This window comes from Saimiri boliviensis, chromosome 2 (assembly GCF_048565385.1).
Source record: "Saimiri boliviensis isolate mSaiBol1 chromosome 2, mSaiBol1.pri, whole genome shotgun sequence".
Lineage (NCBI taxonomy): Eukaryota > Metazoa > Chordata > Mammalia > Primates > Cebidae > Saimiri > Saimiri boliviensis.
This window is the reverse complement of record NC_133450.1, coordinates 224218957-224232389: the sequence shown is the minus strand read 5'-3', so window position 1 is coordinate 224232389 and position 13433 is coordinate 224218957. Positions and strand designations below refer to the sequence as shown.

General features: G+C 39.7%; 1 protein-coding gene and 1 pseudogene across 7 annotated transcripts in view; one reads left to right on the top strand and one right to left on the bottom strand.

Moving 5' to 3' along the window:
- LOC101042123 (transducin-like enhancer protein 4) overlaps positions 1 to 13433 on the bottom strand; it is a 150455-nt gene that overhangs the window by 39509 nt on the left and 97513 nt on the right. The window lies entirely within an intron of this gene.
- Positions 223 to 1136, top strand: LOC101053486 (small ribosomal subunit protein uS5 pseudogene; annotated as a pseudogene).

The window sequence follows — 13433 nt, the reverse complement described above, 5'->3', positions numbered from 1 at the left end:
ACTTAAATCATTTCTCTATATTATTTATAATACAATGTAAATGCTGTGTAAATAATTGTTACACTATTATTTTTTATTTGTACATTTTACTGTTTTTCCCCCCCCAAATACATTCCATCTGTGGTTAGCTGAATCTGAGGATGGGGAACCCTGGAATACAGAGGGTCATCTGTACTTGGGAGTCAGTTTCTGAAATCAGCTTCCTCTCTGGTAAAACACCAAATGGTGGATGACGTCGGTGCAGCGGGGAGCCCCGGGATGGGGCACCCCCGGGATGGGGCACCACGGTGGCATCCGCGGAGGTTTCAGCAGTGGCACCCGGGGCCGGGGTCGCGACCGTGGACGCGACCATGGACGGGGCTAGGGCCGAGGCTGCAGAGCTCGTGGAGTCAAGGCCGAGGATAAGGAGTGGATGCCTGTCACCAAGTTGGACCACCTGGCCAAGGACATGAACATCAAGTCTCTGGAGGAGATCTATCTCTTCTCTCTGTCCATCAAGGAATCTCAGATCATTGACTTTTTCCTGGGGGCCTCTCTCAAGGATGAGGTTTTGAAGATTATGCTGGTGCAGAAGCAGACCCATGCTGGCCAGCACACCAGGTTCAAGGCGTTTGTTGCTATCGGGGACTACAATGGTCATGTCGGTCTGGGTGTTAAGTGCTCCAAGGAGGTGGCCACTGCCATCCATGGGGCCATCATCCTGGCCAAGCTCTCCATTGTCCCCGTGCACAGAGGCTACTGGGGGAACAAGATCGGCAAGCCTCACACTGGCCCTTGCAAGGCGACAGGCCGCTGTGGCTCTGTGCTGGTGTGCCTCATCCCCACGCCCAGGGGCACTGGAATCGTCTCAGCACCTGTGCCCAAGAAGCGGCTCATGATGGCTGGTATCGATGACTGCTACACCTCAGCCAGGGGCTGCACTGCCACCTTGGGCAACTCCGCCAAGGTCACCTTTGATGCCATCTCTAAGACCTACAGCTACCTGACCCCCAACCTCTGGAAGAAGATTGTATTTACCAAGTCTCCCTATCAGGAATTCACTGACCACCTCGTCAAGAACCACACCAGTCTCCGTGCAGAGGGCCCAAGCTCCAGCTGTGGCTACAACATAGGGTTTTTATACAAGAAAAATAAAGTGAATTAACACTGCAAAAAAAAAAAAAAAAATTCTGAAATCAGTAATGTCTCAATTACGAAGTTACTTCTGACTTGAAAATACTTTTTGGCTAAGTAATAAGGAAACTCAAGACATTTTAAATTCAAGCCAAAGTAGCTAAACAACAAAAATCATGCTCTCTTACATACTAATATTCTGCAAAGTAGGTAAGTGTGGTAAGTAATGTTCAGACATATGACCTTCTGTTCAATCCAAATGAATTATCATTAGATATTTTGTGATGACTATTCTTGTGATTTAAGCACTTCATAATAAAATCCATGTTTCATTTTGCTTTGTTTTAGGAAAGGCTTGAACAATTCCCCTACAGTAGCATTCTGGCAAACACTCTTAAATTATATAATTCACCAGGTTCAACTCTGTTGCTACAATCACTTTCAAAGAAGATGGTTATAATACATTATCATTACAGCTATACAATCCAAGCTGAATTTTCCTTGGCTGAATTCCTAACATTTTAATGCTGAAATTGATCTGTTTTAAAAACATCATGTGAAGGGTTTTTAAAATACCATACATGCCCAAGCTCTTTATTTTAAATGCTTTAGAAATGAGCTTGCATAAACAGAAAAAAAAAAATCTGTTCTCTAATCTAGCATTAGCATATTTTAAAGAACAACAGGCATGTTTCCAAACAAACTACTGCAGTATACAAATTACCCAGCAGGAATGAGGATAACAATGCTTCTTAAATGGGTTTAGAACCCAGGCAAAGCTGACATTTCATCAAAGTTGTCTTGGAAACAATACTCTTTGTGTTATTTCAAACACAAGAGGTGTGTATTTGGGTGTGGGCTATTTCTTGTGAAGCAGTCAGATGGTAAGGCTGCCAAGGTTGTAGTGCAGTGATGAGAAATGAGAAGGGAAGCAATGAAATTATACGAGCCGTTCACATGCACACGGGCCTAACCGTGACACACATGCCAGGCTCCAAGCTAGTTCCCACTTGGGCAGACTTTCCTTTACCTCTAAAACTACTGTGTTAGACTGACTCCAATAGTGGCTGTAATTTTTCACACCTCCCTGTAGCCGTATTTGGTAGGGCTCTGTCAGACTGATTAGACTCAGCCAGATGACTTGCTTTGGCCAGTGGCAGACCACCCACCTGACTGTAGCCATACAAGCAAATTCAAGCCTGGCTAGAGAGAACAGCTTCCGCCACAGCCAAAACAGAGACTAATGAAATGCAACAAATGCTTTCCATTTCTTACCAGTATGTTTTGGAACACATGATGCAAAGAGAGGCTCCTAGACTCTGCACTAGTGTCAAAAGAAAAAGTCTTGGCCAGCCTGCTCAAGGGATACCATAGATACATAAGGGAGAACCAGATCAGTTGAGCTAAAGACTTTCTAGACCAGCAGTCCTCAATCTTTTTGGCATCAAGGACTGGTTTCGTGGAAGGCAATTTTTCCATGGTGGTGGTTTGGGGATGAAATTTTTCCACTTCAGATAATCAAGCAACAGTCAGATTCTCATAAAGAGTGTACAACAACCTAGATCCCTGGCATGCACAGTTGACAACAGGGTTTGCACACCTATGAGAATCTAATGCCACTGCTGACGTGACAGGAGGTGGCGCTCAGGCGGTAATGCCCACTCACCCGCCACTCACCTCCTGCTGTGCAGCCTGGTTTCCAACAGGCCACAGCCCAGTACCAGTATGTGGCCTGGGGTTTGGAGATCCCTGTTCTAGACCTCCCAGCTGACTGTAGACATATAAGCAAATTCAAACCTGGCTAGAGAGAACAGCTTCCACCGTAGCCGACACAGAGACTAATAAGATGTAACAAATGCTTTCCATTTCTTACTAGTATGTTTTGGAAAAAGTTCTTAGATAGTAATTGCTAACCAATATAACTACTTAATTGAGGATGTGCATTATAGGAATAAATACTCCTTCCCCCCCCTTTTTTTTTTTTTTTTAAGACGGAGTTTCGCTCTTGTTACCCAGGCTGGAGTGCAATGGCGCGATCTCGGCTCACCGCAACCTCTGCCTCCTGGGTTCCGGCAATTCTCCTGCCTCAGCTTCCTGAGTAGCTGGGATTACAGGCACGCGCCACCATGCCCAGCTAATTTTTTTGTATTTTTAGTAGAGACGGGGTTTCACCATGTTGACCAGGATGGTCTTGATCTCTTGACCTCGTGATCCACCCGCCTCGGCCTCCCAAAGTGCTGGGATTACAGGCTTGAGCCACCGCGCCCGGCCCCACTCCTTCCCATTTTTAAGATATCCGTATTAGGAGTAGATGAAAAAAATATAAATTAATAAGCAACCTCATTCCTTTTTTGGTTCTTACCTTTCTATGGAATATGATTTTTGATATCTTAAGAAATGAGTCAGTTTATGTATAAATGATGAGCTGTCATAACAAGTTCATTACAGCTTCACCAACACCATGTCCACATGTATCATCATTGCATATGCCCTCCACAGTACTTTATTTGGATAGTATTATTACTACCATGTTAGTGATGAGCAAACAGAACTCTTGTGAGAGTAGTTGACTGCTTAAGGTCACAAAAGAAAGGAGTGAAGCTACTATTAGAATATAATATTTCTGATTCTAGGTCTCAACTGATTTTTACTAATATCCTAATACAAACATATGGAGAATATTTCCAGATCAGTGAGATTACCCACACTTTATCAGTTCATGGATTAAAAGGTAAGATATAAAAAGCTATGTGCAGATGTAACTTACATAATTTAGAAAAAAATAGAATGGCTCACGGTATGATTCCTAAATTATACTGATATTCCAGAATTACATAATTTAGACATAATCAACAATGATCAAGGGACCAGAGTAATGGTGCCTTCGTAATATTAGCACAGGTACCACATGAACTCTGTAATAGGTTCTCTCTATATTTGAATATCAAAATAAGTTTCAACTTCATGTTTATGCTCAACTTAATTCTACCTGTTTCCTCCTGTGTACATTTCAAAAAGGGGATGTACACCATCTTTCAGAATTCTCATTTCATGCAAAAAAGTAACTATAAGCCTTGTAAGAATGACCACAGACTCAGCTGACTCTTGAAGACAAAGGAGAATAGGAATGGAGAAGGAAATAATCCACCTTAAAGACAGGAGCAATAAGGCTGGGAGTTAAACTGATGGTCTATATCAAAGATTGACACACTTTTTTCTGTAAAGGGCTTGACAGCAATCAATTTAGGCTCTGCACATAAGGTCTTGTTTTATATTTTTCTGTTTACTTATTTATGCCTTGTCAAAAATGTAAAAACCATTCTTACCTCACAGGCCACACAAAAACAAACTGGGAAATAGATTTGGCCTGTGGGCCATAGTTTACTCATCCCTTTGTCTATGCAGGAGCAAGAGAATGTGGTGTATTTCTACATTGTTTTTTTAATAATCTGAAGACTGTCACCACAATAATGGTAACAAGTTTCTGGCATTCTCTCCTTAGGATGTTTCTCAATAGGTTCCAGAAGGTGAGATAAAGGCTGTGGGCACAGTGTAATCTGCAGCCCTAACCAAGAGTCATTTTACTACCCTGAGATGCTTGAGCACTGATTCTCATGATTTTAAATGCAGGGGAAAGGTCCTAAGTTGTTACTTGGCAACTTCAGTTATCAGGCAACTGAGTTTCATGGCTTAATTTATGCATAGGACACTGGACAGGAAATTGCTGGCTGACTGGTTTGGAACAGCTGCCTGAACATTCCTCCCTCCCTTCACTGATTTATTCAAGAGTGTAACAAATGACTACTACAACACAGGCCCCTTGCAGGAATGCAGGAAGGCTCAAAGCTGAAAAGGACAAGGTTTTTTACCCTTTTGCCTCTTTTCAATGACAGAGTTAGAGATAAGGTAAGCACACAGGTTCCAAGGTTGGACTTGGAAAAGGCTGTCTGGAAATCCTTGAGGGTCAGATGTGCTTTAGAATTCAGTAATTGGGGAATTTCATAAAGGCAGTATGATACATACCATAATAGGGGGAGGAATAACAGTCCATAATCAAACATTAATATATTTTTATATCACTTCAGGCCAGGTTCAGTTTTGTTACTGCATGAGATGACAAGAAAAAAACCTTTCGGTTTTTAGAGCTTTCTGGATTTCAGAATAGTGGATAAGAGACTGTGGGCCTGCCTGATCTTAAAAGAGCCTGTATATTTATTTTGTCTTTTAAAATAAAGTTTTATCTTAAGAAAACCACAAAATAGGATGCTTCCAGATCCAAACGCCAACCAATTGCCAACTGTGCTGAATCTGAGTAGCCTTCTTTATGGCACCAGATTTTAACAATAAAAACAGGTTACCTGAGACACCAGAGAGGTTAAGTTCAAACTAATCAAGATTGCACTCTTTCGGTAACATCTTCTTATGCTACCCGAGTCATTTAAAAAAATCAAATTATATATAATTACATTCTATACCAAATTACACATTTTGGTATAGAATGTAATTATATATAATTTGATTTTTATATATAAAAATCTCTTTCTTTCTCTCTCTCTCCCCTTCCCCCCGCTAGGAAGTAGTTAAGAAATCCTTGGAAAATATGTAGCATATTTTTCTTAAAAACGTATCCTGTATCTATGTGGCTAGAAAAATCAGTGTATCCTTAGAATAGGGCTTAGAATGTCCTTAGCGTGGACATTATTAGATCTTCAATTTCTGAGAGAAACATCCTAACACCCAGTCACATGAAAGCTGGAGATCTTCCGACTTTCTGAGTATGTATGCTGTCACTCTGTAAGGAAAAAGCCTATATCCAACTGACCTTTGCTTCTGCTACAACATTGTCTATGAAGAGCTCTTTGCCATATGAAGCAAGCTCTTTATCAAAATCTAACAAATACATAAAAGCTATTTTTATTTGTACATCTGAACATAAAGAACAAAATAACATTACTGGGTTGGCTGATGAGTGGTGATCTTTAACCACGGCAGATTAAGGACATCCAAGACACATTCTAATTCATCCATACATAATTTCTCCCAGAGTGAATCTTATTTTTTGGATGTAATCATAAACTTAAAGAACTCCTAGTCCAAATATTTTGGTGTTAAATACTGAGTATTAATAAAAACACAGGCGGAGGGAGTTGTCCAAGGTCCTGCAGCTAGCAAGAGTGAGGATTAGGAAAGTCTGCATGTGGTTTCCGATTCAAGCTTGCAATGAAAGTCAGCTGATAAACAAGGACACCTACTCAAACACAATGTACACAGATTAATGCCTACAAATTTTTTTCTTTTGGCCTTACAGTATGAGGTTCATCATAAAGTCAGGATTATGATGAAAAAAAGGTACTAATTACTGAACAGACAGATTCACTGTACATACCTTGATGAAGATCATTATCTGTGGACCTATGCATCTAGATGCTTGATGAGGCTGTGCATGATTTTTTTTCTGCCTCATTTTATATATTTACAGTTCACATATCTATTAATGTCTTTTAACAGACACAGAGGCTGCATATATAAGACAGTGTACTGAGTTTCTTTAGCAATTACATCACTCACTAGCTGCTTTGTTAACAAGCTACTGAATTTGATACTCATCTTTATACATAAACAAGCATTCAAAATATAACAGAGAAATTATGCCAAAAGTACCTGGGTAAGGTTAATCTTTCAGTAATCTTCCTTCTAAAGTTCTATAGTTTGACAAATGTGAGGAACCTCTTACACTACCCACTTCTAATTCTATAAGTAAAAGAGCACCCACAAATGGACCACATTTTTATAGATGTGAAAACAATGACAAGCCTACAAAATTTACAAACAGGATGGTTGTGAGGATGCCACATCTTAAAGCTTCTGGAATAATATAAGCTCAATTAAGTTTGTTTCTACAAAAGAAAAAAAAATGAATCCATCTCTGATTAAATATTAATTCAAAACAAAGAATTGCTGTTTTACAAATGATTAATGGAGATACAACTATAACAAGTCATCAGGACCCACGATTACCAATTTAGAAAGATAAAAAGTTTCTACCACAGCATCTTGTCTCTGCTGTTATCACAGTCCAATACTTGCAGGTAAACAGAGTTAACATTTTGAACAAAAAGGAAAGGAAATCTTAGAATGAGACAACATACATAAAGCATACAGCCCAATGTCTGGCCCATGACACATACTCAAGATGCTCTAGAAGTCTGGTTATTATTACTTCTGTCATGGACACATCTTCAAAAGGACAGAAAATCATAAAGAGGCCACAAACTAAATTAATGCTAGGCACTACAACTCTTAGTATGCAAGTAACTGTTTTTGAATTAGCCAGAATTACTATTTTGAATACATGATACATTTACTGAGAACTGAGTAAAATGCCAGGCACTTTGCAATTACACACAGTCTCATTTAATCTTTTAATAACCCAGTAAGACAGATATTATTATTGCTGCTATTGTTACTGTTAAAAAGAATCTAGTTGGGGAAAACTGTGTAACTTGCTAAGACATCTATCTCTAGTCTGCGATTTGAGCCCAGATCTACTCTTCTGGATTTTATACTATTATACCTTCCATAATATGACGTTTTATTCATGGCTAAAACCACAGATTGGTGGGAAATGCACCTTCAAACATATGAAATAAATGAAAATATTGAACAAATCTTTGATTTACATGTCTGAGGCATTCCAACATTTCACTGAGAATATCTATATAGAGTAACATTTAGCTCAAACTAATAATTTGAGGGTTTTTAAAAATAATAAAGCACTGCTATCAAATATCAAATAAACAAAATAAATCACAGGGTTCATCACAAATCATTAACTTTAGGTTCAGAAGAACCCAAGTGGTTATGCAGTCTGAGCGCCTCAGATGAGGAAACCGAGGCTCAGAGAGACAGATGGCACAGACAAGACCAGACGATGGCCATGCCTCCCCTGAATCTAGTCCAGTGCTCTTTCTACCATATTCCTGGTTGGCTCTTCTCTCTTTCCACATATTTATTTAAAAAATAAAACACACTCAGTAAGTTAGAGTACTGAACCAAAATAGCTTCAGTGGTAACAAAAGCAGTAATTTGTTTGCTCTATCTGTTGCACCCTTTGCCAGAAAGGCCCGGGGAAGGCACAGTGAGGAATCCCATCAACCAGACTATCTAAACAAACATGACTGGCAATTAACAGATCATCAAATACAGCAGGAATATCAAATGAGTGTAAAGTAGTTACCCCTTACTGTCACTCTGCCAGGGCAATCTAGCTTCAAGTATCTTGTGTGGTATCTGTTATCCAATCAGTTCAAAGTGGCCAGTACAGGTTGAGCAGCCCATACCTGAAAATCTGAAATCCAGAATCCAAAATTTTTGGAGTGCCAATCTGATGCTCAAGGGAAATGCTCATTGGCACATTTAAAATTTCATACTTTTATATTTGGGATGCTCAACCAGTAAGTATAATGTAAACATTCCCAAATCTGAAAAAAACCCAAATCAAAAACACTTCTGGTCCCAAGCATTTCACATAAGGGATACTGAATTGGTGTAGGATGCTAAGACACCATCTCTCACCTCACTTTAGCTCCCTAATATAAAGCTGAGGACTGTGTTTAAAAGAGAACTAAAATGACCAACCACAGTGGCAGTAACAGTGCCTAGGGAATCAAAGAAGGATCCTGAAAATGATTAAGCCACCAGTCACAAATAGCTGTTAATGACTACACACTCTGGATTTTAAGGATATGCTGATTTCAGGATTTTATGTTTGCTTCAAAGTGGTTGATTAAATGAAGAATAAATGAAATTTAATTTCAATGTCTTATTTTCACGTAGATTCACAAATTAATACAAGAAAATGCCTTTGTGAAGACACGGGCCCCAATTTGGTATTCTTAAAGTATAAATCACTATCACATGCAGCCCTCAACTTAATTCCTTAGGCTGCCCCCAACAATTTGATATAGCACTAGAATCAATTATTTTTCTGCGACTGCCACCCAACTAAGGCACTAAGATAGCCTTTTTTGGAGAAGCAGGAGGAGATGGCAGTGAAAAAGGGGAGTGGAAGACTGGAAAGGAAAACAAAGAAAAGTAGGATACACAAGTGGTCCCTACTCAGTCCATGCCATAAATCTCCAAAAGTCAGATGATAGGAAACAAGAGCCAAAACACTGCAAGCAGAAGTGCTTGTTCATCAATTAGGGACGAGCAGAAAGGACAATGAGATTTAAAAATTACAGACAAGTTACAAAGTATTATCATTACTTGTAGTTAGTGGTTATAAAAAAAAAAAGCAAACAGAAACTACCTTTATTTCTTCATGAAATAAAAATGACATCAAGCTAGAAAACCCAAATTGAGGAATTCTGCTACTGCAAGAGTATTCTTATTAACCTCCGGCAAACTGATGAGGCTACAAGTTAAAATCTTCATCAGATTTTCTGTCTGCATACATTTTAATTAATCAGACAGCAGATTCTGAGCTGGTAGAACAGGAGGACACATCTGCTGGATTTTAGAAATTTCACACAAAAACACGCAAAGGACTGTGTGATGACATTCCAAAATGCTCCAAAGTAAAATGGCCTTGAACCACCATTTTACTTTGGGGCATTTTACGTGAGCCCACGTGGTAAGTTTATACTCTAAGGGCTTATGGCAGACAAGTCACATGAAAAGAACACATTACAACAGCACTATTACGAATACACATACACAAAAGCGTTACTTTGGACTTTTGCTGATCTGACAGGAAAAGGAGGAAGCTCCTACAATCTTGATTATTTTCCTAAGTGGCAGGCCTGTTGCTGGGGCTCCTCCTATCTCTAATGTCTGCATTTTGCCTACACCAAGTAAGGTACATCCAGATGAGGGTTTAAAACTGACCCTAGCTAGAGTAGAGATAACGAGCATGGGTTCTGAAAACTAATGGCACTCTAGTCAGTTCATCACTTATGTTCTGGGTGAACCATAGGCAACTTACTTAGTCTCACTGTGTCTCACTTTCCTCATCTGCAACACAGAGATAATAGCAAACTTCACCTTAATGGGCTGTTCTGATGACAGCACAGAGTATAGGCACCCACAGTGTTAATTATTATTCATTCCAAGACCATAAAGTTAGCAGGACCAGAGCTGTTTCCGGAGCCCATGGCAATGGCTAAAAAGCACAGGCTTCTCACTCTATACTAAGCAGGCTTCTAGTGATTTTCCTTAGGACACTGAGAAAAGCAATACACCACCTCTCAATTCTTTTATCTCAATTATTTTAATGGTGGGGAGGGAAGCCTAAGGCATGTCACCTGGGGGGAATAAAGAGGGTAAGGGTAATTAGGAGGAAGAAGATCCCTGGGTTCTGAACCCAGGGACAGGCAGAGTCAGGAAACACCAAACAGAATGGCCCAACAAAATCAACCCTGAGGAAGGCACACACAGGCATGACTGGAAACAAATCCCATTAGGGGTCGGCGTAAAAACCACTCACATGTAGCAATGGCCATCCACTATATTTTGAGCCTGTGTTTTGTTTCATATTTATTATATTTGATCAAGTTGTGGCCTGTGGTTATGGTGGCTGACAATAAGTAAAATGTAAATTATGCTACTACTTCAGTATTTTTTAGGAGGAAATTATTCTGTTAAAGGCACGAAAAACTTTCTAGGTATAAAAACATTGGAAACTAAAATATGAAAAAAGGAAACCAATCAGAAGCCAGAATTTCATTTGGAGTAGTCTCTTCCCACAAAAGCAAATACTGCAATATGGAACTAGGCAGAAAATGATCTGAAAGGTGAACTACACTTTTAAAATCATATAGCATATTCCAAAGGTAAATAAACATTTTTGGAATCGCTGCTGATTGCCTATATGAATTCCAAGAGGTAAGGAACTCACGAAAGAAAAATCTCCAAGACTAACATTATTTTGCCTTAATGGCATTGGGTTACATTCAATATTGTTTTAAGTAAGTGGACCATTGGTTGGGTCTAGAAATTGTTTGGTTAGATGGATATTTCTGTTATAATATTTTTTATAATCACGATTTGATTTGTACATCTCCCAAAACAAATGTTGACACCATAAAAAAATTTCAGGATCTTAGGCCAAACACAACTAGCTCTTTAAAAATTTCATTCCTTGTAGAATGAAAAGACTGTACAATTCTCTCTGATATTTATTCTGAATATTTCAGTGATGTATCCTCCACGTTACTGAAAGCCAAAGGCACATAATTTATAGCAGGGTTTCTAAAACCGTGCCCTTTTCGCTGGTTGCTGGCATTTAAAGCATGTTTTCACACATCTTGCAATGTTCTAAGACTATCCACATAGATTGGAATTACATTTTAAAGGCATTTTTAATTGAGTCCCTGGGCTGAGAGTTTTCTATGCTCCACCTGTCCTCACTCGCACTTGTTTCTTTAACAGAACTCCGACTGTCGCTGTAGAAAGTTTCAACTTAATTTGGTCCCTCCTCTTAGGGTTTTTCTGAGCTACAGAAATACATGTTCCTTTCCCTTATCTTTTAAGTAAAATACTTCTCTACGAAGAAACAGAACTGATGCTAAGTTTTGATAATCAGAGAAATGTGAATCCCTCTAAATCAAATTCCAAACCTCAGCTAAGCAAGCAAAATTGGCATCTCAGTTAGGTGAGAAAGTAAAGAGTAACAAAGATTCAAGAATTCTCAAGCACAGCTGACCCCACAAAGGCCTTCGGTGGAGATTCCACTTTTCTAAAAACAAAGGTCTGGTGGTTGGTAAGAATGATTTGCCTCAAATATGGCCTCATGGTTCCCATGTCCTCTGTCTCACACAAACAGATCATGCAGGGAGATGACTCTATATATTCAGAGGTAGAAAACATCTAGAAAACAGATCCACTTGAAAGAGGTCTCCTCAACCTTTGCCAGACCCACCCTGGCTCATGTGGGAAGCTGAAATCCTGTCTGCTCAGGTTCCCCTCACTGCTTGCCCACAGTGGGAAACTTGGCCATGTTGGCTGGTTATTCTGGATTCTTCAATGGGAAAACCATACTCTCCCCATGAGGGCAAGCACCACCTGATGCCCAGTGTGCATCCTGCTTTCCAGGGCTCTGGCCCCTTTGTCATTCTTATTAAGAAAATATGGAATCTGCTATAGCCCTGTTGGTATGACTCTGAGCAACCTGAATTTCCATTCTGGGCACCCTCTCTCCCCAGGACAGGAGGATTCCTTCACTTTGTAGCTCTGAAAGACAACTATGTAGAGGGCACTAATCACTGAAAGGGCACTCCCTCACCCCCACCACCCCTACAAAAAAAAAAAAAAAGTGTTATTTCAATGGCCTAAAAAGCATAGACCATATAAACCTTCCAGACTTTTTATGGAGAAACTGAGGCTAATCTTCACTGAAAACACAGCAACCAGGGATGACGTGGTTCACGTCTGGAATAGTGGTGGGAGTATAGTACTTAAACTGCCCTGCTGGACCAGGCCTGCAGTTCCCCAGCACCCTGAATAGATGCAATCATTCCTTTCCCTTCAGATGTACCTCTGCCAAAGTCCATACCAAGACTGACTCACTGTCTCATGAGATTCATTTAACTCAGTCTGAAGAAAAGAAGCTGCAAATAAATCAGTATTATAGTGCAGAGACGTGTGTTCTTTCCCCAAACAGCCAACCTTATTGACAGGGATTAGGTGTATGAGTAGTAAAATAATGAAAAGCAGCAAGAGTCTCTCCTGCTCGACAAGCGTCTGTTGGGTATATTCCCTCTCCCCACACAATTAGAGGAACGCCAGAATTGTTATGGTTTACAACACTGGAGGGAGAAGTCCATTTTACAGATAATCTGACGTGAAAATAAAAGAGACTCTGCAAAACAGTAAACTGTGAGATCACAGTCCTCGGGCCACTCGTTCAGCTCGTCAGGGTAGTTATTAGCTTTTCCTACCAGCAGAAGCACACAGCACTAGCACAGCAGGATTTAGACTGACAGGAACCCACAAGGTTCTCTCTCTTTGGTCTCCGATTTCATTCAATACAAGCAGCAAGTAGTTTTGCTGTAAAATACATGAAAGTCACATTCTCAGCCAAGGTTGAACTATCCCTAAATACAAAATCCCCAATGGAATTAAATATGTACTAGGATCAGCTAAAGTTAATTCTCAATACCATCTGCACGTACAAGATCCATTTTGTAGATTTTTTTTTTTAAGGCAAAATTTAATCTCAGAATAATTTCCCCATGGCCTGGCACATTTCTAGTTCGCTTCTTTCTGCTGTTAGTTTAGTGTTGGTTTGTGGAATGCAAGTTAATTTAAATATTAACGCC